A 25,350-nucleotide genomic window follows, 5' to 3' on the forward strand; every position below is an offset into this window, starting at 1 on the left:
CACTGGAATGATTATCGGTTCGAACGAGCGGATGAATAAAGTTTAGAATCTGAGATATGATATTTTCGTGGTGAGATATTCAGGAAATGAGAGTGAAAATGGTGTTTTCGAATTGGTTTGCCGATAAGTACTTCAGGTTCTTCGTCAAGAGGGAAAATTTGGTTGGTGGAAAGGATCGCCTTCTTCTTGTCTCCAATGATTGAGTAGACTACGAACCCATCAGATGAATTTGGGGATGGCTGATCGATTGATTCATTCTGGTGACGATGCATTCGGAGCTGAAGTGGGACTTCATATCGGAATCCGGGGGACTTGAACTAGTTGTGAGTTCCATTTCGTACGATTGAATAAAGGATTTTTTGATATGAAATGATTTTCGAATATCGGATGATATTCTAATTACATAGAATACCTATACATAGTATAGAAGATCCCGTAGATTACGAAGGTAATTAAGGAAACGTGTCAGATAAAGTCTACAGTAACAGATACGCTAAGATATGAATTAGCAGATACGCTAAGATATGAATTTTATCTATACACTAGTCATGCAATCAATGCAGTAAGATGTGTCTAGACTAAGAATGATAAGCAGATAATTTTCGACAAGAAATGATAAGCAAAACTTTTGACATGAAGACCAGGTTCAAGTCCAGACTTATTAATATATCCTAACAACTACTAGGTCGAAGTCCAGACTCATTAATGCATCCTAACAACTACTAGTTAGACACACTAATGCAAGACCTGGTTCGCTACGACCACCGCTCTGATACCAACTTTCACAACCCGTCCTAATCCATCTGGATGACGTCCATATCGATTATAAATGATTCACGATAGTTGATTACATCGCGAGGTACTTTGTAGTGACCCGAACTTTTCCATGTTTATATATATTAATTGAGATTGATATTTACATGATTAAATGTTTCCAACATGTTAAGCAATCAAACTTGTTAAGACTTGATTAATTGAAATATGTTTCATATAGATAATTGACCACCCAAGTTGACCGGTGATTCACGAACGTTAAAACTTGTAAAAACTATACAATGACATATATATGGTTATATATATAGTTAACATGTTTTTATTATAAGTATGTATCTCATTAGGTATTTTAACAATGAGTTATATACATAAAAATGAGACTATTAATTTAAGAAACTCGAAAACGATATATATAACGATTATCGTTATAACAGCGTCTTACTAGGTACATATGAATCATATTAAGATATTGATACACTTGGTTTATTATGTTAAATGATAAGTAAATATATTATTAAGTGTATTAACAATGAAATACATATGTAAAAATAATACTACTAACTTAATGATTTCGAAACGAGACATATATGTAACGATTATCGTTGTAATGACATTTAACTGTATATACATCATACTAAGATATATTATATATATCATAATATCATGATAAAATAATAATTTAACATCTCATTTGTTATAATAAACAATGGGTTAACAACATTCAACAAGATCGTTAACCTAAAGGTTTCAAAACAACATTTACATGTAACGACTAACGATGACTTAACGACTCAGTTAAAATGTATATACATGTAGTGTTTTAATATGTATTCATACACTTTTGAAATACTTCAAGACACTTATCAAAATACTTCTACTTAACAAAAATGCTTACAATTACATCCTCGTTCAGTTTCATCAACAATTCTACTCGTATGCACCCGTATTCGTACTCGTACAATACACAGCTTTTAGATGTATGTACTAGTGGTATATACACTCCAATGATCAGCTCTTAGCAGCCCATGTGAGTCACCTAACACATGTGGGAACCATCATTTGGCAACTAGCATGAAATATGTCATAAAATTACAAAAATATGAGTAATCATTCATGACTTATTTACATGAAAACAAAATTACATATCCTTTATATCTAATCCATACACCAACGACCAAAAACACCTACAAACACTTTCATTCTTCAATTTTCTTCATCTAATTGATCTCTCTCAAGTTCTATCTTCAAGTTCTAAGTGTTCTTCATATATTCTACAAGTTCTAGTTACATAAAATCAAGAATACTTTCAAGTTTGCTAGCTCACTTCCAATCTTGTAAGGTGATCATCCAACCTCAAGAAATCTTTGTTTCTTACAGTAGGTTATCATTCTAATACAAGGTAATAATCATATTCTAACTTTGGTTCAATTTCTATAACTATAACAATCTTATTTCAAGTGATGATCTTACTTGAACTTGTTTTCGTGTCATGATTCTGCTTCAAGAACTTCGAGCCATCCAAGGATCCGTTGAAGCTAGATCCATTTTTCTCTTTTCAAGTAGGTTTATCCAAGGAACTTAAGTTAGTAATGATGTTCATAACATCATTCGATTCATATATATAAAGCTATCTTAAAATAAGGTTTAAACTTGTAATCACTAGAACATAGTTTAGTTAATTCTAAACTTGTTCGCAAACAAAAGTTAATCCTTCTAACTTGACTTTTAAAATCAACTAAACACATGTTCTATATCTATATGATATGCTAACTTAATGATTTAAAACCTGGAAACATGAAAAACACCGTAAAACCGGATTTACGCCGTCGTAGTTACACCGCGGGCTGTTTTGGGTTAGTTAATTAAAAACTATGATAAACTTTGATTTAAAAGTTGTTATTCTGAAAAAATGATTTTTATTATGAACATGAAACTATATCCAAAAATTATGGTTAAACTCAAAGTGGAAGTATGTTTTCTAAAATGGTCATCTAGACGTCGTTCTTTCGACTGAAATGACTACCTTTACAAAAACGACTTGTAACTTATTTTTCCGACTATAAACCTATACTTTTTCTGTTTAGATTCATAAAATAGAGTTCAATATGAAACCATAGCAATTTGATTCACTCAAAACGGATTTAAAATGAAGAAGTTATGGGTAAAACAAGATTGGATAATTTTTCTCATTTTAGCTACGTGAAAATTGGTAACAAATCTATTCCAACCATAACTTAATCAACTTGTATTGTATATTATGTAATCTTGAGATACCATAGACACGTATACAATGTTTCGACCTATCATGTCGACACATCTATATATATTTCGGAACAACCATAGACACTCTATATGTGAATGTTGGAGTTAGCTATACAGGGTTGAGGTTGATTCCAAAATATATATAGTTTGAGTTGTGATCAATACTGAGATACGTATACACTGGGTCGTGGATTGATTCAAGATAATATTTATCGATTTATTTCTGTACATCTAACTGTGGACAACTAGTTGTAGGTTACTAACGAGGACAGCTGACTTAATAAACTTAAAACATCAAAATATATTAAAAGTGTTGTAAATATATTTTGAACATACTTTGATATATATGTATATATTGTTATAGGTTCGTGAATCAACCAGTGGCCAAGTCTTACTTCCCGACGAAGTAAAAAAAAATCTGTGAAAGTGAGTTATAGTCCCACTTTTAAATTCTAATATTTTTGGGATGAGAATACATGCAGGTTTTATAAATGATTTACAAAATAGACACAAGTACGTGAAACTACATTCTATGGTTGAATTATCGAAATCGAATATGCCCCTTTTTATTAAGTCTGGTAATCTAAGAATTAGGGAACAGACACCCTAATTGACGTGAATCCTAAAGATAGATCTATTGGGCCTAACAAACTCCATCCAAAGTACCGGATGCTTTAGTACTTCGAAATTTATATCATATCCGAAGGGTGTCCCGGAATGATGGGGATATTCTTATATATGCATCTTGTTAATTTCAGTTACCAGGTGTTCACCATATGAATGATTTTTATCTCTATGTATGGGATGTGTATTGAAATATGAAATCTTGTGGTCTATTATTATGATTTGATATATATAGGTTAAACCTATAACTCACCAACATTTTTGTTGACGTTTTAAGCATGTTTATTCTCAGGTGATTATTAAGAGCTTCCGCTGTCGCATACTTAAATAAGGACCAGATTTGGAGTCCATGCTTGTATGATATTGTGTAAAAACTGCATTCAAGAAACTTATTTTGTTGTAACATATTTGTATTGTAAACCATTATGTAATGGTCGTGTGTAAACAGGATATTTTAGATTATCATTTTTTGATAATCTACGTAAAGCTTTTTAAACCTTTATTGATGAAATAAAGGTTATGGTTTGTTTTAAAACGAATGCAGTCTTTGTAAAACGTCTCATATAGAGGTCAAAACCTCGCAACGAAATCAATTAATATGGAACGTTTTTAATCAATAAGAACGGGACATTTCAGTTGGTATCAGAGCGTTGGTCTTAGAGAACCAGAAAATTTGCATTAGTGTGTCTTATCGAGTTTGTTAGGATGCATTAGTGAGTCTGGACTTCGACCGTGTTTTCTTTAAAAATGATTGCTTAACATTTTTGTTGGAAACTATATATTATTAACATGTATATATTATGTGATATATTAATCTCTTAACATGTTTGATATTGTGTGATAGATGTCTACCTCTAGAACAAGTCCCACTGACACACCTAATAATAATGAAGAGTCAAATGTAAATTGGAATGATTCGTGGACTGATTCACAAGTTCCCGAAGAGGAACCGGAAGAAGAGTCGGAACCGGAAGAAGAATCGGAACCGGAAGAAGAATCGGAACCGGATGAAGAAATAGAACCGGTGGGGGAAATAATAAAACGGTTAAGTAAAAGAAAATCCTCAACCAACCGACCAAGGTTAATTATGGTCAATGGTGTTTCCGCCAAGGAAGCAAAATATTGGGAGGATTACCAATTCTCCGATGAATCGAATTCTGACGAGAATTCCGATGATGTTATAGAAATTACCCCAACTGAATTTAAAAAGGCAAAAGAAAATAATAAGGGAAAGGGCATAAAAATAGAGAAATCTAATTCCAACCCCGATGAACTTTATATGTATCGTCAACCCCCGAAGTCCTTAAGTTGTAACAATGACCCGGGAACCTCTAAACCACCAGGTTTTTCTAAACCAATGTGGAAAACGACGGCTCGTATTAGGGGAACATCATATATCCCTAGAAACTTGGCAAAACGAACCAAAACCGAAGAAGAAGAAACAAGCGAGTCGGAATAAGATAGTTGTATTCGTGTGGTGTAATATATGTAATATAGTGTGCTTATGCTTTAAGATATATGTAAAAATTGCTTGTATTAATAAGTATTTTATTTTATTTTATGAATCTAACTCTTGTCTATTTTACAGTATAAAAACACAAAATGGATAGACAACACAATATTTTAAGAGACCTACCCGGAGACATGATTGATGAAATCTTGTCTAGAGTCGGTCAGAATTCTTCGGCACAACTATTTAAGGCGAGATCAGTTTGTAAGACATTTGAAGAACGTTCCAAGAATGCCTTGGTTTATAAAAGGCTTTCGTTTGAAAGATGGGGGATATCACATTGGGAAACCCATAAGTTACGATGTGCTTACTTTGACGCATATATTGCGGGGAACCCAAATGCTATTTTACGCAACGGGTTAAGAAATTATTTCGACTCAATGTATCCGAATATAGGACTTCGTGATTTAGAAAAAGCGGCTAACATGCAACATAAAGAAGCATGTTATGCTTACGGATTAGTAATGTTCGCTTCTCACCAAAGTGAGAACAAGAACATCGGGCTACAACTATTAAACAAAACGTTCCCACAAGTGACGGAGTCGGTAATTGGGGTAAGAAATGAGGTTTTTAGATTGTTACGGGACTGTTGGACATTACGTAACCCTCGTCCCTTTGACGACGTTACAACACGCTGTCTTATCAACGGCCATAACGGTTATGTTCCACAAGACCAAGGATGGGAAGTAATCCTAGTAAAACCAGAATGCATGACTTGTTTCTGGACGTATGAATTACGTGTCTTTATTGCCTTTGCTGAACGACTTGTGTACTAGCTAGAATTATCTTCACAACCATCTTGTATCAAATTTATTGTGTGCTATATTTCATGCTATATGTAAAATAAGCGGTATTGTAAGCTTGTAAAATATTGTGTAAAAGTTTGAACACGAAATATTATTATAATCAGTTTTTCATATAGAATTGTAGTAGTTGAATTGTATATTAGCTACTAAGTATGAACTTAACGGGTAGGTACTACCCGAATTTAAACTTATAAAACGCTAATATGAAGAAAAAGCTTTTATAAATGAGTTCATATTATGCTACGAAATACTATTAACTACTCTTAATATTCTGTATGATTAACTTGTTCCATTTGACTATTTTGAAGGAAATGGCACCGACTACTCGACACACCGTGAATATGAATGAAGAGGAATTCCGTACTTTTCTAGCTTCAAACATAGCCGCAGTACAGGCTGCGCTACATACCAAAAATAACCTTGGATCTAGCAGTACAGGAAATCGTGTAGGATGCACCTACAAAGAATTCACTGCCTGCAAACCTTTGGAATTTGATGGAACCGAAGGACCGATCGGATTGAAACGGTGGACCGAGAAGGTCGAATCGGTGTTTGCCATAAGTAAGTGTACTGAAGAGGACAAAGTGAAGTACGCTACGCATACCTTCACAGGTTCTGCGTTAACATGGTGGAATACCTATCTAGAGCAAGTGGGACAAGACGATGCGTACGCACTACCGTGGTCAGCATTCAAGCACTTGATGAACGAGAAGTACCGTCCCAGAACCGAGGTCAATAAGCTCAAGACAGAACTTAGAGGGTTACGAACCCAAGGATTTGATATTACCACGTACGAAAGACGATTCACAGAATTGTGCCTATTGTGTCCGGGAGCATTCGAAGATGAGGAAGAGAAGATCGACGCGTTTGTGAAAGGATTACCGGAAAGAATCCAAGAAGATATAAGTTCACACGAGCCCGCCTCCATACAACAGGCATGTAGAATGGCTCACAAACTAGTGAACCAGATTGAAGAAAGAATTAAAGAACAGACTGCTGAAGAGGCCAATGTGAAGCAAGTCAAAAGAAAGTGGGAGGAAAACGGTGATAAGAATCACCAATACAACAACAACAGCAATTACAACAATAATCGCAACAATTATCCCAACAATCGCAACATCAATCGCAACTACAACAAACGGCCCAACAACAACAACAACAACAACAACAACAACAACAGCAACTACAACAATCATCCAAACAACAATAATAACCGCAACAACAACAACAATCAAAAGCAGCTATGCCAAAGGTGTAAAAAGTATCACTCGGGGTTCTGCACCAAATTTTGCAACAAGTGTAAAAGAAATGGTCATAGCGCGGCGAAGTGTGAGGTCTACGGACCAGGGGTTAATAGAACGAAAGGAACAAATGGTATCAGAACGAGTAATGGCGGAGCAAGTAGTGTCGGAGCAAGTTATGCCAATGTAGTTTGTTATAAATGTGGAAAACCGGGCCACATTATTAGAAATTGCCCGAACCAGGAGAACACGAATGGACAAGGCCGAGGAAGAGTTTTCAATATTAATGCGGCAGAGGCACAGGAAGACCCGGAGCTTGTTACGGGTACGTTTCTTATTGACAATAAATCTGCTTACGTTTTATTTGATTTGGGTGCGGATAGAAGCTATATGAGTAGAGATTTTTGTGCTAAATTAAGTTGTCCATTGACACCTTTGGATAGTAAATTTTTACTCGAATTAGCAAATGGTAAATTAATTTCAGCAGATAATATATGTCGGAATCGAGAAATTAAACTGGTTAACGAAACATTTAAGATTGATTTGATACCAGTAGAGTTAGGGAGTTTTGATGTGATAATCGGTATGGACTGGTTGAAAGAAGTGAAAGCAGAGATCGTTTGTTACAAAAATGCAATTCGCATTATACTAGAAAAAGGAAAACCCTTAATGGTGTACGGAGAAAAGGGCAACACGAAGCTACATCTTATTAGTAATTTGAAGGCATAAAAACTAATAAGAAAAGGTTGCTATGCTGTTCTAGCACACGTCGAGAAAGTACAAACTGAAGAAAAGAGCATCAATGATGTTCCCATTGCAAAAGAATTTCCCGATGTATTTCCGAAAGAATTACCGGGATTACCCCCACATCGATCCGTTGAATTTCAAATAGATCTTGTACCAGGAGCTGCACCAATAGCTCGTGCTCCTTACAGACTCGCACCCAGCGAGATGAAAGAACTGCAAAGCCAATTACAAGAACTTTTAGAGCGTGGTTTCATTCGACCAAGCACATCACCGTGGGGAGCTCCTGTTTTGTTTGTCAAGAAGAAAGATGGTACATTCAGGTTGTGTATCGACTACCGAGAGTTGAACAAACTTACCATCAAGAACCGCTACCCACTACCGAGAATCGACGACTTATTTGATCAACTACAAGGCTCGTCTGTTTATTCAAAGATTGACTTACGTTCCGGGTATCATCAAATGCGGGTGAAAGAAGATGATATTCCAAAGACTGCTTTCCGAACACGTTACGGTCATTACGAGTTTATGGTCATGCCGTTTGGTTTAACTAATGCACCAGCTGTGTTCATGGACCTTATGAACCGAGTGTGTGGACCATACCTTGACAAGTTTGTCATTGTTTTCATTGATGACATACTTATTTACTCAAAGAATGACCAAGAACATGGTGAACATTTGAGAAAGGTGTTAGAAGTATTGAGGAAGGAAGAATTGTACGCTAAGTTTTCAAAGTGTGCATTTTGGTTGGAAGAAGTTCAATTCCTCGGTCACATAGTGAACAAAGAAGGTATTAAGGTGGATCCGGCAAAGATAGAAACTGTTGAAAAGTGGGAAACCCTGAAAACTCCGAAACACATACGCCAGTTTTTAGGACTAGCTGGTTACTACAGAAGGTTCATCCAAGACTTTTCCAGAATAGCAAAACCCTTGACTGTATTAACGCATAAAGGGAAGAAATTTGAATGGAATGATGAACAAGAGAAAGCGTTTCAGTTATTGAAGAAAAAGCTAACTACGGCACCTATATTGTCATTGCCTGAAGGGAATGATGATTTTGTGATTTATTGTGACGCATCAAAGCAAGGTCTCGGTTGTGTATTAATGCAATGAACGAAGGTGATTGCTTATGCGTCTAGACAATTGAAGATTCACGAACAAAATTATACGACGCATGATTTGGAATTAGGCGCGGTTGTTTTTGCATTAAAGACTTGGAGGCACTACTTATATGGGGTCAAAAGTATTATATATACCGACCACAAAAGTCTTCAACACATATTTAATCAGAAACAACTGAATATGAGGCAGCGTAGGTGGATTGATTATTAAGAGCTTCCGCTGTCGCATACTTAAATAAGGACGAGATTTGGAGTCCATGCTTGTATGATATTGTGTAAAAACTGCATTCAAGAAACTTATTTTGTTGTAACATATTTGTATTGTAAACCATTATGTAATGGTCGTGTGTAAACAGGATATTTTAGATTATCATTTTTTGATAATCTACGTAAAGCTTTTTAAACCTTTATTGATGAAATAAAGGTTATGGTTTGTTTTAAAACGAATGCAGTCTTTGTAAAACGTCTCATATAGAGGTCAAAACCTCGCAATGAAATCAATTAATATGGAACGTTTTTAATCAATAAGAACAGGACATTTCAGTTGGTATCAGAGCGTTGGTCTTAGAGAACCAGAAAATTTGCATTAGTGTGTCTTATCGAGTTTGTTAGGATGCATTAGTGAGTCTGGACTTCGACCGTGTTTTCTTTAAAAATGATTGCTTAACATTTTTGTTGGAAACTATATATTATTAACATGTATATATTATGTGATATATTAATCTCTTAACATGTTTGATATTGTGTGATAGATGTCTACCTCTAGAACAAGTCCCATTGACACACCTAATAATAATGAAGAGTCAAATGTAAATTGGAATGATTCGTGGACTGATTCACAAGTTCCCGAAGAGGAACCGGAAGAAGAGTCGGAACCGGAAGAAGAGTCGGAACCGGAAGAAGAATCGGAACCGGATGAAGAAATAGAACCGGTGGGGGAAATAATAAAACGGTTAAGTAAAAGAAAATCCTCAACCAACCGACCAAGGTTAATTATGGTCAATGGTGTTTCCGCCAAGGAAGCAAAATATTGGGAGGATTACCAATTCTCCGATGAATCGGATTCTGACGAGAATTCCGATGATGTTATAGAAATTACCCCAACTGAATTTAAAAAGGCAAAAGAAAATAATAAGGGAAAGGGCATAAAAATAGAGAAATCTAATTCCAACCCCGATGAACTTTATATGTATCGTCAACCCCCGAAGTCCTTAAGTTGTAACAATGACCCGGGAACCTCTAAACCACCAGGTTTTTCTAAACCAATGTGGAAAACGACGGCTCGTATTAGGGGAACATCATATATCCCTAGAAACTTGGCAAAACGAACCAAAACCGAAGAAGAAGAAACAAGCGAGTCGGAATAAGATAGTTGTATTCGTGTGGTGTAATATATGTAATATAGTGTGCTTATGCTTTAAGATATATGTAAAAATTGCTTGTATTAATAAGTATTTTATTTTATTTTATGAATCTAACTCTTGTCTATTTTACAGTATAAAAACACAAAATGGATAGACAACACAATATTTTAAGAGACCTACCCGGAGACATGATTGATGAAATCTTGTCTAGAGTCGGTCAGAATTCTTCGGCACAACTATTTAAGGCGAGATCAGTTTGTAAGACATTTGAAGAACGTTCCAAGAATGCCTTGGTTTATAAAAGGCTTTCATTTGAAAGATGGGGGATATCACATTGGGAAACCCATAAGTTACGATGTGTTTACTTTGACGCATATATTGCGGGGAACCCAAATGCTATTTTACGCAACGGGTTAAGAAATTATTTCGACTCAATGTATCCGAATATAGGACTTCGTGATTTAGAAAAAGCGGCTAACATGCAACATAAAGAAGCATGTTATGCTTACGGATTAGTAATGTTCGCTTCTCACCAAAGTGAGAACAAGAACATCGGGCTACAACTATTAAACAAAACGTTCCCACAAGTGACGGAGTCGGTAATTGGGGTAAGAAATGAGGTTTTTAGATTGTTACGGGACTGTTGGACATTACGTAACCCTCGTCCCTTTGACGACGTTACAACACGCTGTCTTATCAACGGCCATAACGGTTATGTTCCACAAGACCAAGGATGGGAAGTAATCCTAGTAAAACCAGAATGCATGACTTGTTTCTGGACGTATGAATTACGTGTCTTTATTGCCTTTGCTGAACGACTTGTGTACTAGCTAGAATTATCTTCACAACCATCTTGTATCAAATTTATTGTGTGCTATATTTCATGCTATATGTAAAATAAGCGGTATTGTAAGCTTGTAAAATATTGTGTAAAAGTTTGAACACGAAATATTATTATAATCAGTTTTTCATATAGAATTGTAGTAGTTGAATTGTATATTAGCTACTAAGTATGAACTTAACGGGTAGGTACTACCCGAATTTAAACTTATAAAACGCTAATATGAAGAAAAAGCTTTTATAAATGAGTTCATATTATGCTACGAAATACTATTAACTACTCTTAATATTCTGTATGATTAACTTGTTCCATTTGACTATTTTGAAGGAAATGGCACCGACTACTCGACACACCGTGAATATGAATGAAGAGGAATTCCGTACTTTTCTAGCTTCAAACATAGCCGCAGTACAGGCTGCGCTACATACCAACAATAACCTTGGATCTAGCAGTACAGGAAATCGTGTAGGATGCACCTACAAAGAATTCACTGCCTGCAAACCTTTGGAATTTGATGGAACCGAAGGACCGATCGGATTGAAACGGTGGACCGAGAAGGTTGAATCGGTGTTTGCCATAAGTAAGTGTACTGAAGAGGACAAAGTGAAGTACGCTACGCATACCTTCACAGGTTCTGCGTTAACATGGTGGAATACCTATCTAGAGCAAGTGGGACAAGACGATGCGTACGCACTACCGTGGTCAGCATTCAAGCACTTGATGAACGAGAAGTACCGTTCCAGAACCGAGGTCAATAAGCTCAAGACAGAACTTAGAGGGTTACGAACCCAAGGATTTGATATTACCACGTACGAAAGACGATTCACAGAATTGTGCCTATTGTGTCCGGGAGCATTCGAAGATGAGGAAGAGAAGATCGACGCGTTTGTGAAAGGATTACCGGAAAGAATCCAAGAAGATATAAGTTCACACGAGCCCGCCTCCATACAACAGGCATGTAGAATGGCTCACAAACTAGTGAACCAGATTGAAGAAAGAATTAAAGAACAGACTGCTGAAGAGGCCAATGTGAAGCAAGTCAAAAGAAAGTGGGAGGAAAACGGTGATAAGAATCACCAATACAACAACAACAGCAATTACAACAATAATCGCAACAATTATCCCAACAATCGCAACATCAATCGCAACTACAACAAACGGCCCAACAACAACAACAACAACAACAACAGCAACTACAACAATCATCCAAACAACAATAATAACCGCAACAACAACAACAATCAAAAGCAGCTATGCCAAAGGTGTAAAAAGTATCACTCGGGGTTCTGCACCAAATTTTGCAACAAGTGTAAAAGAAATGGTCATAGCGCGGCGAAGTGTGAGGTCTACGGACCAGGGGTTAATAGAACGAAAGGAACAAATGGTATCAGAACGAGTAATGGCGGAGCAAGTAGTGTCGGAGCAAGTTATGCCAATGTAGTTTGTTATAAATGTGGAAAACCGGGCCACATTATTAGAAATTGCCCGAACCAGGAGAACACGAATGGACAAGGCCGCGGAAGAGTTTTCAATATTAATGCGGCAGAGGCACAGGAAGACCCGGAGCTTGTTACGGGTACGTTTCTTATTGACAATAAATCTGCTTACGTTTTATTTGATTCGGGTGCGGATAGAAGCTATATGAGTAGAGATTTTTGTGCTAAATTAAGTTGTCCATTGACACCTTTGGATAGTAAATTTTTACTCGAATTAGCAAATGGTAAATTAATTTCAGCAGATAATATATGTCGGAATCGAGAAATTAAACTGGTTAACGAAACATTTAAGATTGATTTGATACCAGTAGAGTTAGGGAGTTTTGATGTGATAATCGGTATGGACTGGTTGAAAGAAGTGAAAGCAGAGATCGTTTGTTACAAAAATGCAATTCGCATTATACTAGAAAAAGGAAAACCCTTAATGGTGTACGGAGAAAAGGGCAACACGAAGCTACATCTTATTAGTAATTTGAAGGCATAAAAACTAATAAGAAAAGGTTGCTATGCTGTTCTAGCACACGTCGAGAAAGTACAAACTGAAGAAAAGAGCATCAATGATGTTCCCATTGCAAAAGAATTTCCCGATGTATTTCCGAAAGAATTACCGGGATTACCCCCACATCGATCCGTTGAATTTCAAATAGATCTTGTACCAGGAGCTGCACCAATAGCTCGTGCTCCTTACAGACTCGCACCCAGCGAGATGAAAGAACTGCAAAGCCAATTACAAGAACTTTTAGAGCGTGGTTTCATTCGACCAAGCACATCACCGTGGGGAGCTCCTGTTTTGTTTGTCAAGAAGAAAGATGGTACATTCAGGTTGTGTATCGACTACCGAGAGTTGAACAAACTTACCATCAAGAACCGCTACCCACTACCGAGAATCGATGACTTATTTGATCAACTACAAGGCTCGTCTGTTTATTCAAAGATTGACTTACGTTCCGGGTATCATCAAATGCGGGTGAAAGAAGATGATATTCCAAAGACTGCTTTCCGAACACGTTACGGTCATTACGAGTTTATGGTCATGCCGTTTGGTTTAACTAATGCACCAGCTGTGTTCATGGACCTTATGAACCGAGTGTGTGGACCATACCTTGACAAGTTTGTCATTGTTTTCATTGATGACATACTTATTTACTCAAAGAATGACCAAGAACATGGTGAACATTTGAGAAAGGTGTTAGAAGTATTGAGGAAGGAAGAATTGTACACTAAGTTTTCAAAGTGTGCATTTTGGTTGGAAGAAGTTCAATTCCTCGGTCACATAGTGAACAAAGAAGGTATTAAGGTGGATCCGGCAAAGATTGAAACTGTTGAAAAGTGGGAAACCCTGAAAACTCCGAAACACATACGCCAGTTTTTAAGACTAGCTGGTTACTACAGAAGGTTCATCCAAGACTTTTCCAGAATAGCAAAACCCTTGACTGTATTAATGCATAAAGGGAAGAAATTTGAATGGAATGATGAACAAGAGAAAGCGTTTCAGTTATTGAAGAAAAAGCTAACTACGGCACCTATATTGTCATTGCCTGAAGGGAATGATGATTTTGTGATTTATTGTGACGCATCAAAGCAAGGTCTCGGTTGTGTATTAATGCAATGAACGAAGGTGATTGCTTATGCGTCTAGACAATTGAAGATTCACGAACAAAATTATACGACGCATGATTTGGAATTAGGTGCGGTTGTTTTTGCATTAAAGACTTGGAGGCACTACTTATATGGGGTCAAAAGTATTATATATACCGACCACAAAAGTCTTCAACACATATTTAATCAGAAACAACTGAATATGAGGCAGCGTAGGTGGATTGAATTGTTGAATGATTACGACTTTGAGATTCATTACCACCCGGGAAAGGCAAACGTGGTAGCCGATGCCTTGAGTAGGAAGGACAGAGAACCCATTCGAGTAAAATCTATGAATATAATGATTCATAATAACCTTACTACTCAAATAAAGGAGGCGCAACAAGGAGTTTTAAAAGAGGGAAATTTAAAGGATGAAATACCCAAAGGATCGAAGAAGCATCTTAATATTCGGGAAGACGGAACCCGGTATAGGGCTGAAAGGATTTGGGTACCAAAATTTGGAGATATGAGAGAAATGGTACTTAGAGAAGCTCATAAAACCAGATACTCAATACATCCTGGAACGGGGAAGATGTACAAGGATCTCAAGAAACATTTTTGGTGGCCGGGTATGAAAGCCGATGTTGCTAAATATGTAGGAGAATGTTTGACGTGTTCTAAGGTTAAAGCTGAGCATCAGAAACCATCAGGTCTACTTCAACAACCCGAAATCCCGGAATGGAAATGGGAAAACATTACCATGGATTTCATCACTAAATTGCCAAGGACTGCAAGTGGTTTTGATACTATTTGGGTAATAGTTGATCGTCTCACCAAATCAGCACACTTCCTGCCAATAAGAGAAGATGACAAGATGGAGAAGTTAGCACGACTGTATTTGAAGGAAGTCGTCTCCAGACATGGAATACCAATCTCTATTATCTCTGATAGGGATGGTAGATTTATTTCAAGATTCTGGCAGACATTACAGCAAGCATTAGGAACACGTCTAGACATGAGTACTGCCTATCATCCACAAACTGATGGGCAAAGCGAAAGGACGATACAAACGCTTGAAGACATGCTACGAGCATGTGTTATTGATTTCGGAAACAGTTGGGATCGACATCTACCGTTAGCAGAATTTTCCTACAACAACAGCTACCATTCAAGCATTGAGATGGCGCCGTTTGAAGCCCTTTATGGTAGAAAGTGCAGGTCTCCGATTTGTTGGAGTGAAGTGGGGGATAGACAGATTACGGTTCCGGAGATTATACAAGAAACTACCGAGAAGATCATCCAAATTCAACAACGGTTGAAAACCGCCCAAAGTCGACAAAAGAGCTACGCTGACATTAAAAGAAAAGATATAGAATTTGAAATTGGAGAGATGGTCATGCTTAAAGTTGCACCTTGGAAAGGCATTGTTCGATTTGGTAAACGAGGGAAATTAAATCCAAGGTATATTGGACCATTCAAGATTAATGATCGTGTCGGACCAGTAGCTTACCGACTTGAGTTACCTCAACAACTCGCGGCTGTACATAACACTTTCCACGTCTCGAATTTGAAGAAATGTTTTGCTAAAGAAGATCTCACTATTCCGTTAGATGAAATCCAAATCAACGAAAAACTTCAATTCATCGAAGAACCCGTCGAAATAATGGATCGTGAGGTTAAAAGACTTAAGCAAAACAAGATACCAATTGTTAAGGTTCGATGGAATGCTCGTAGAGGACCCGAGTTCACCTGGGAGCGTGAAGATCAGATGAAGAAGAAATACCCGCATCTATTTCCAGAAGATTCGTCAACACCTTCAACAGCTTAAAATTTCGGGACGAAATTTATTTAACGGGTAGGTACTGTAGTGACCCGAACTTTTCCATGTTTATATATATTAATTGAGATTGATATTTACATGATTAAATGTTTCCAACATGTTAAGCAATCAAACTTGTTAAGACTTGATTAATTGAAATATGTTTCATATAGACAATTGACCACCCAAGTTGACCGGTGATTCACGAACGTTAAAACTTGTAAAAACTATATAATGACATATATATGGTTATATATATAGTTAACATGTTTTTATTATAAGTATGTATCTCATTAGGTATTTTAACAATGAGTTATATACATAAAAATGAGACTATTAATTTAAGAAACTCGAAAACGATATATATAACGATTATCGTTATAACAGCGTCTTACTAGGTACATATGAATCATATTAAGATATTGATACACTTGGTTTATTATGTTAAATGATAAGTAAATATATTATTAAGTGTATTAACAATGAAATACATATGTAAAAATAAGACTACTAACTTAATGATTTCGAAACGAGACATATATGTAACGATTATCGTTGTAATGACATTTAACTGTATATACATCATACTAAGATATATTATATATATCATAATATCATGATAAAATAATAATTTAACATCTCATTTGTTATAATAAACAATGGGTTAACAACATTCAACAAGATCGTTAACCTAAAGGTTTCAAAACAACATTTACATGTAACGACTAACGATGACTTAACGACTCAGTTAAAATGTATATACATGTAGTGTTTTAATATGTATTCATACACTTTTGAAATACTTCAAGACACTTATCAAAATACTTCTACTTAACAAAAATGCTTACAATTACATCCTCGTTCAGTTTCATCAACAATTCTACTCGTATGCACCCGTATTCGTACTCGTACAATACACAGCTTTTAGATGTATGTACTATTGGTATATACACTCCAATGATCAGCTCTTAGCAGCCCATGTGAGTCACCTAACACATATGGGAATCATCATTTGGCAACTAGCATGAAATATCTCATAAAATTACAAAAATATGAGTAATCATTCATGACTTATTTACATGAAAACAAAATTACATATCCTTTATATCTAATCCATACACCAACGACCAAAAACACCTACAAACACTTTCATTCTTCAATTTTCTTCATCTAATTGATCTCTCTCAAGTTCTATCTTCAAGTTCTAAGTGTTCTTCATATATTTTACAAGTTCTAGTTACATAAAATCAAGAATACTTTCAAGTTTGCTAGCTCACTTCCAATCTTGTAAGGTAATCATCCAACCTCAAGAAATCTTTGTTTCTTACAGTAGGTTATCATTCTAATACAAGGTAATAATCATATTCTAACTTTGGTTCAATTTCTATAACTATAACAATCTTATTTCAAGTGATGATCTTACTTGAACTTGTTTTCGTGTCATGATTCTGCTTCAAGAACTTCGAGCCATCCAAGGATCCGTTGAAGCTAGATCCATTTTTTTCTTTTCCAGTAGGTTTATCCAAGGAACTTAAGGTAGTAATGATGTTCATAACATCATTCGATTCATATATATAAAGCTATCTTATTCGAAGGTTTAAACTTGTAATCACTAGAACATAGTTTAGTTAATTCTAAACTTGTTCTTAAACAAAAGTTAATCCTTCTAACTTGACTTTTAAAATCGACTAAACACATGTTATATATCTATATGATATGCTAACTTAATGATTTAAAACTTGGAAACACGAAAAACACCGTAAAACCGGATTTACGTCGTCGTAGTAACACCGCGGGCTGTTTTGGGTTAGTTATTTAAAAACTATGATAAACTTTGATTTAAAAGTTGTTATTCTGAGAAAATGATTTTTATTATGAACATGAAACTATATCCAAAAATTATGGTTAAACTCAAAGTGGAAGTATGTTTTCTAAAATGGTCATCTAGACGTCGTTCTTTCGACTGAAATGACTACCTTTACAAAAACGACTTGTAACTTATTTTTCCGACTATAAACCTATACTTTTTCTGTTTAGATTCATAAAATAGAGTTCAATATGAAACCATAGCAATTTGATTCACTCAAAACGGATTTAAAATGAAGAAGTTATGGGTAAAACAAGATTGGATAATTTTTCTCATTTTAGCTACGTGAAAATTGGTAACAAATCTATTCCAACCATAAATTAATCAACTTGTATTGTATATTATGTAATCTTGAGATACCATAGACACGTATACAATGTTTCGACCTATCATGTCGACACATCTATATATATTTCGGAACAACCATAGACACTCTATATGTGAATATTGGAGTTAGCTATACAGGGTTGAGGTTGATTCCAAAATATATATAGTTTGAGTTGTGATCAATACTGAGATACGTATACACTGGGTCGTGGATTGATTCAAGATAATATTTATCGATTTATTTCTGTACATCTAACTGTGGACAACTAGTTGTAGGTTACTAACGAGGACAGCTGACTTAATAAACTTAAAACATCAAAATATATTAAAAGTGTTGTAAATATATTTTGAACATACTTTGATATATATGTATATATTGTTATAGGTTCGTGAATCAACCAGTGGCCAAGTCTTACTTCCCGACGAAGTAAAAAAAAATCTGTGAAAGTGAGTTATAGTCCCACTTTTAAAATCTAATATTTTTGGGATGAGAATACATGCAGGTTTTATAAATGATTTACAAAATAGACACAAGTACGTGAAACTACATTCTATGGTTGAATTATCGAAATCGAATATGCCCCTTTTTATTAAGTCTGGTAATCTAAGAATTAGGGAACAGACACCCTAATTGACGCGAATCCTAAAGATAGATCTATTGGGCCTAACAAACCCCATCCAAAGTACCGGATGCTTTAGTACTTCGAAATTTATATCATATCCGAAGGGTGTCCCGGAATGATGGGGATATTCTTATATATGCATCTTGTTAATGTCGGTTACCAGGTGTTCACCATATGAATGATTTTTATCTCTATGTATGGGATGTGTATTGAAATATGAAATCTTGTGGTCTATTATTATGATTTGATATATATAGGTTAAACCTATAACTCACCAACATTTTTGTTGACGTTTTAAGCATGTTTATTCTCAGGTGATTATTAAGAGCTTCCGCTGTCGCATACTTAAATAAGGACCAGATTTGGAGTCCATGCTTGTATGATATTGTGTAAAAACTGCATTCAAGAAACTTATTTTGTTGTAACATATTTGTATTGTAAACCATTATGTAATGGTCGTGTGTAAACAGGATATTTTAGATTATCATTTTTTGATAATCTACGTAAAGCTTTTTAAACCTTTATTGATGAAATAAAGGTTATGGTTTGTTTTAAAACGAATGCAGTCTTTGTAAAACGTCTCATATAGAGGTCAAAACCTCGCAACGAAATCAATTAATATGGAACGTTTTTAATCAATAAGAACGGGACATTTCATACTTAACCTCTAAATGATACATTTTACAAACATTGCATTCGTTTTTAAAAGACAAACTTTCATTTCATCGAAAGTTGACAGGTATGCATACCATTTCATAATATCCAAACTATAAATGACCTAATCTATCGTTTAATTAATAATAATCTCTAATGAACTTCAACGACTCGAATGCAACATCTTTTGAAATATATCATGAATGACTCCAAGTAATAGCTTTAAAATGAGCAAATGCACAGCGGAAGATTTCATTCAAATCTGAGAATAAACATGCTTTAAAGTGTCAACCAAAAGGTTGGTGAGTTTATTAGTTTATCATAATCATACATTTCCATCATTTTAATAGACCACAAGATTTCATATTTTTTCCATTTCTCATAATCAGCATGCATGCATTAAGGTTCAATTATATGGTGAACACCTGGTAACCGACATTAACAGAACGCGTCTAGAATATCCCCTATCATTTCGGGAAACCATCGGACATGATATAAAACAAAAATGAAGTACTAAAGCATTCCAAATTCCAGAATGGGGTTCGTCGGGCCCATAGATCTATCTTTAGGATTCGCGTCAATTAGGCGTGCACTAATTCTCAAAATTAGTGATGTTCCCTAATTCTTAGGCTACCAAGTTAAAAAGGGGCATATTCGGCTTCGATCATTCCCTCATATAATGTAGTTTCAATTACTTGTGTCTATTTTGTAAAATATTTATAAAAATTGCGCATGTATTCTCAGCCCAAAAATATAAAGGGTAAAATGGCAAATGAAACTCACCATACTGTATTTCGTAGTAAAAATACATATAACATCATTGAACAAGTGTAAGGTTGGTCACGGATTCACGAACCTATTATTCAATCATGTATATTAATACATGCAATGGTAATCGAACAAATATATATATTATTAGTGATTTTATTTGTTATTTTATATCATGTGTTTTATCTTAATTAGATATATTTATCTTTATATAGATAATTAACAATTATTACAAAAGTATTAATATGGTTAGGTTTTATGTCATAAATATATTTTTACATAGGAAATCTTCATTTGATTTATTAATAGTACTAATAATAATAATGATAAAAGTAATACTAACTATGATAAAAATTATGATACTTCTAATAATAATAATGATGATAATTTTAATATTAATGATAAAGATAGTACTAATAATAAAAGTTGGGAACTTATTTGGGCAAGGTTTCCTAGCTTCAGCTGTTATTTGAGGTTGCGTCGACTTTAGATCCGAATAGATATGGGGAAATCAACCAATATTTGGTTTGTGTAACTGTTGCCGTCACTGATATACAGATGTGTTTGTATGTGTATGAAATTGTTAGTTTACTGCTATAGAGATAATGGAAGCAAATTGGTTTTAGCTTTATTTGACTGTCCGATATACAGATGTCTTGTGGTTGATGGCGTCATTAGAAGGAGGATTACTTGTGGTTAGGTTTAGAGTTACGATCTACGTTATTTAGAGCTGAGATAATAATAATATTTTTGGGATGCCCACAAGGTGTTTGTTAAAAGTCCCCAATGAGTTTTAACTTGGCTTCATGGTTTTAATTATATTACGGTGTATGAGGTTTTTGCATCTGTCTTTTTAGCTATGCACTACAACTAAAGGTTGTGTGTAGATATGTCACATGCCGCTGTGAAGTTTCATTGTCCCTTTGTGAGTCTTAGTGGCTGTCAAAATGGGAGTGGAAATGGGCTTGTTAGAAGTTCTCTTATCAAGCATCTTAGTGATCGTCATTGTGGTATCGATGCGCGGGATATCACTCGACATTCTCTTACTTCTAATTTGGGTGTTTATACTGAGGCTGATGTTACCTTTAGGCGTATGGGGATTTGGTTATGTGGTGTTTGCTACAAAACACACACGGTACGTGCTAAGTGCCGTCATGGTAGGGGCCCAGATGTGCCTCCCCCCGATGAGGGAAATGGTGTTGTTCATTTTGTACTTCATAATTTTACCAAGCCACTAGCCCCCTCTTCTCCTGCTCGACTTTGTATTGAGGATGGTTCGGTGCGTGATCATAACGATGGTTTTGACGTGGCTCTCCTTGATCGTTTGTTCTCTAAGGGGTTTCGCACGGTTAAGTCTATCCCTCCCAAGTGTCGTTTGGGGTTTTCTCGGGTTTTGAAAGGTGCTCTTGATAAGGTGATCTCTAAGCCTGATGACATTTCTAGTTGGGTCTCTTTGTTGGTGTTACCCCTTTGTACCCTTAAAACCTTTCGGCCACGGAGTTGTCGTGAGTCTAGGTCTTCGATAAAGCGTCGGCATCAGGAAGAGAATATTTCCCGTGCTATTTGCTCTTGGGGGACAGCGGGTGGAAGTTTACAGCTTGTGAGGGAGTATTTGGCAGAGGATTCTCCTATGTTGTCAGTGGCTAGTGATGAGGTCCTTGATTTGGAAGAGCGTAATATTAAGCAGTGTCGTAGGAAGATTTGCGATGGCCATTACACCGCTGCAGCTCGTGTTCTTTCTTCATCAGGTGTTCCTCCTTATAATGACGCCACGCTGGCGGACTTGCTGTCTAAGCATCCTTCTTCTATAGCTCCATCCTTTCCTGATATGCCGGTTGATCACCTACACCTCGTTACGACTTCTGCTGTTGTTTTGGGCCAGATTAAAAGTTTTCCTCGGGGCACATGATGTGGTAGGGATGGTTTACGTGCACAACACCTTATGGATTGCTTGAGTGGTGCTGCTGTGGCAGTCTCAAATGAGTTGGTTGGCTCTATTACCGGGGTCGTTAATCTCTTTCTAGCTGGAAGGTTCCCTATGGAATTAGGAGAGTATATAGCTAGTGCTCCCCTCACACCGCTTGTCAAGCCCGACGGTGGTATTCGTCCTATAGCTGTGGGTAATGTTTGGCGACGTATTGTTTCGAAGGTTGGCGCTGCTATGGTTGGCCAGTCTTTGGGAAGTTACTTCGATGGTCTTCAATTTGGTGTTGGTGTTTCTTCAGGTGGTGAGGCTATTCTTCATGCTGTGAATCGGTTGATTGAGGATCGTGGCTCTGATGTTGGCCTCTCTATGTTATTAGTTGATTTTCAAAATGCATTCAATCTTGTTGATCGTACGTTCATGTTACATGAAGTTCGCCGCCTTTGTCCGAGCATTTCTCAGTGGGTTGAATTTTGCTACTCTAATCCAGCAAGATTGTATTATGGGAACCACACCTTATGGTCTTCTCAGGGGGTGCAACAGGGTGATCCCCTTGGTCCGCTACTTTTTGCTTTGGTCTTACAACCCTTGGTTTCTAAAATCAGAGATAATTTTGAGGTTTGCCTTCAGGCGTGGTATTTGGATGATGGCACTATTATTGGGGACACTTTGGTGGTGGGGAAGGTTTTGCATTTGATTATGGGGGATGGGCCTCGTTTTGGGCTTCATCTCAACGTTGAAAAAACAGAAATTTTCTGGCCTACGGAGGACCCTCGCAGCAGGCAAGTAGGTGTCTTTCCTCCTAATATTGCTTGACCTTTAAATGGTGTTAAGTTACTTGGGGCCCCCGCAAGTTCCGATCTTGGTTTTAGTAGTGAACTGGTGATGCAAAGGGTGACCAAGTCCATTGCGCTTATGGATAAGGTTGCTAAGCTTGATGATCCTCAGTGTGAGGTGTTGTTGCTTAGGGCATGTACGGGAGTTTCCAAACTCTACTTTACCTTGCGTACTTGTCCTCCTAGTATATTTGAGGCGGCTCAACGCGCTTTCGATGGAGCCCTTCGATCTTCTTTGGAGCGTATTGTTACTGCTTCAGGGCCTGGGTTTGGTGATTGGCAGTGGCGGCTTGCCACCTTGCCATTTGCATTTGGAGGGCTTGGTGTTTATTCTGCGGGAGATGTTCGTCATTATGCTTTTCTGGCTTCTCGATTACAGTCTGCTGGGTTGCAGACCAAGCTCCTACATCATGCGGGTATTGTTGGTCTTGATCGTGCTTTTGAAGATGCATTGGGTCTGTTTAATAAAACAGTTGGGTTTGATATTTTAGGTAATCAGAGTGAGGTCGCTGCCCCCATACTCATGAAGAAATTGGCAGATGTTTATTTCACAAAGGTTACCACTTCTGCAGAATCCACTTTTTCATTATCTCCCCGACAATCGGCCTTATGGAAATCGTAGCAGGGTGATCACACCTCTGCTTGGCTAAGGGCAGTCCCTATTTTGGGGTTGGATCAGACGATGAACGCAAAGACTTACCGATGTGTGTTGTGCTACCGGTTGGGTGTTCCATTGTGAAGGTATTTCGTAAGCCCGAGAGACATATTAAATTAATGTGGCTAATATGTTATGATCCAAGTCGGGTCATACCCAATAACAAACTTACCGACACCTCATACGTATTTGATCTTAACGATTGGATCATTAAACAAATACGCAGCACTTGGATTTTAGAAAATCGGGTTTCTAAAATATTATCACTTGAGATAAATTATTTGGATAATTTATATATAATTGTTTATGGGTTTAAATGATTATATTGTGTTATATTTTATAAAAGGTTTTATAAAATATATAAGTAACAAAATAATACATAAGTTTATAATAAGTTTATAAACTTTTATAAACTTACATGTATTATTATTAAACAAATATGTGGCAGAATTTTGGACTCCAAGGAAGGGCTCACATGCTTGTTTTGTTACTTTTAATACTACACAACTCCTCATAAGCATGCTCAACACTTCTACCAAGTATTGCACTTATTCTCTCAAGTGATAGACATCAAAATACTTCAAAAAAAACTGCATAATCCTCCAAAACAGGCTGCTGGAGCCGTGGCCTTTTGGAAGGCAAAAGGGATTCATAATTTATTTTTTTGAAGCTCATTCAAGTGAAGATTAAATCCTAACCAAAAGCTAGGGTGTTGGTGGAAAGTTTGGGGTATAACTACTTGAGGTTTCATACTTTTGGAGCTCCATTCATCATCATCATCTTCATCACTTATCAACAAGCTTGGAGTAGGTATATACTCTTATCTTTCTTGTAGTTTGCAAGTATGTTTCACAACTTGATCCTAATTGGGATTTAACTTTAATTGGTTAAAGTTTAACATGTTCTAAAATGGTAATTACATGCTTCCGCTTTTAATTGATTCTTAAATGGTTTTAAGTATAATGGAACTTGTTAAATCCCAACATTGGTATCTAGAGCCGAAGTTGTTGAAATATGCTTCGAGATGGTTTTTGAACTCACCATAACTTTGCATTTTATGTACATGCATGATAATAAAATGCAAAAATTATTGGTTTTGGGTGGTTTGATGTCTTGGCCGAATTTGGAAGCTCCAAAAATTGGGTTTGGTTCTTCCATTTTGGTCATTTTGTTGTATGTTGAAGTTCACAATCAAGCCTTGGCCTTTTGTTTGAATGGTTGCATGTTTGGTTGAATTAATTCATTCATTTGGTATATAATATTAATTCATTCATGTGGTTGTAATATTCATGCAATTTGGTTTGTAATTTTATTATTTTGGTTATGTAATTTATTTTATATTTGGCATGTAAAATAGATTAGGTTGTATTTCATTTTCTAGACAAAATGTATTAGGATATATTTTGTAAAATGATGAAGATGATGAAGACTTGAAGAACACAAGAAGAAGCATTTGGATGCAAGATTAAGTGGGAGATTTTAAAATCTCCTACTTTGTGTTATTACCCTTAAC

This window comes from Rutidosis leptorrhynchoides, chromosome 2 (assembly GCF_046630445.1).
Source record: "Rutidosis leptorrhynchoides isolate AG116_Rl617_1_P2 chromosome 2, CSIRO_AGI_Rlap_v1, whole genome shotgun sequence".
NCBI classification, from domain to species: domain Eukaryota; kingdom Viridiplantae; phylum Streptophyta; class Magnoliopsida; order Asterales; family Asteraceae; genus Rutidosis; species Rutidosis leptorrhynchoides.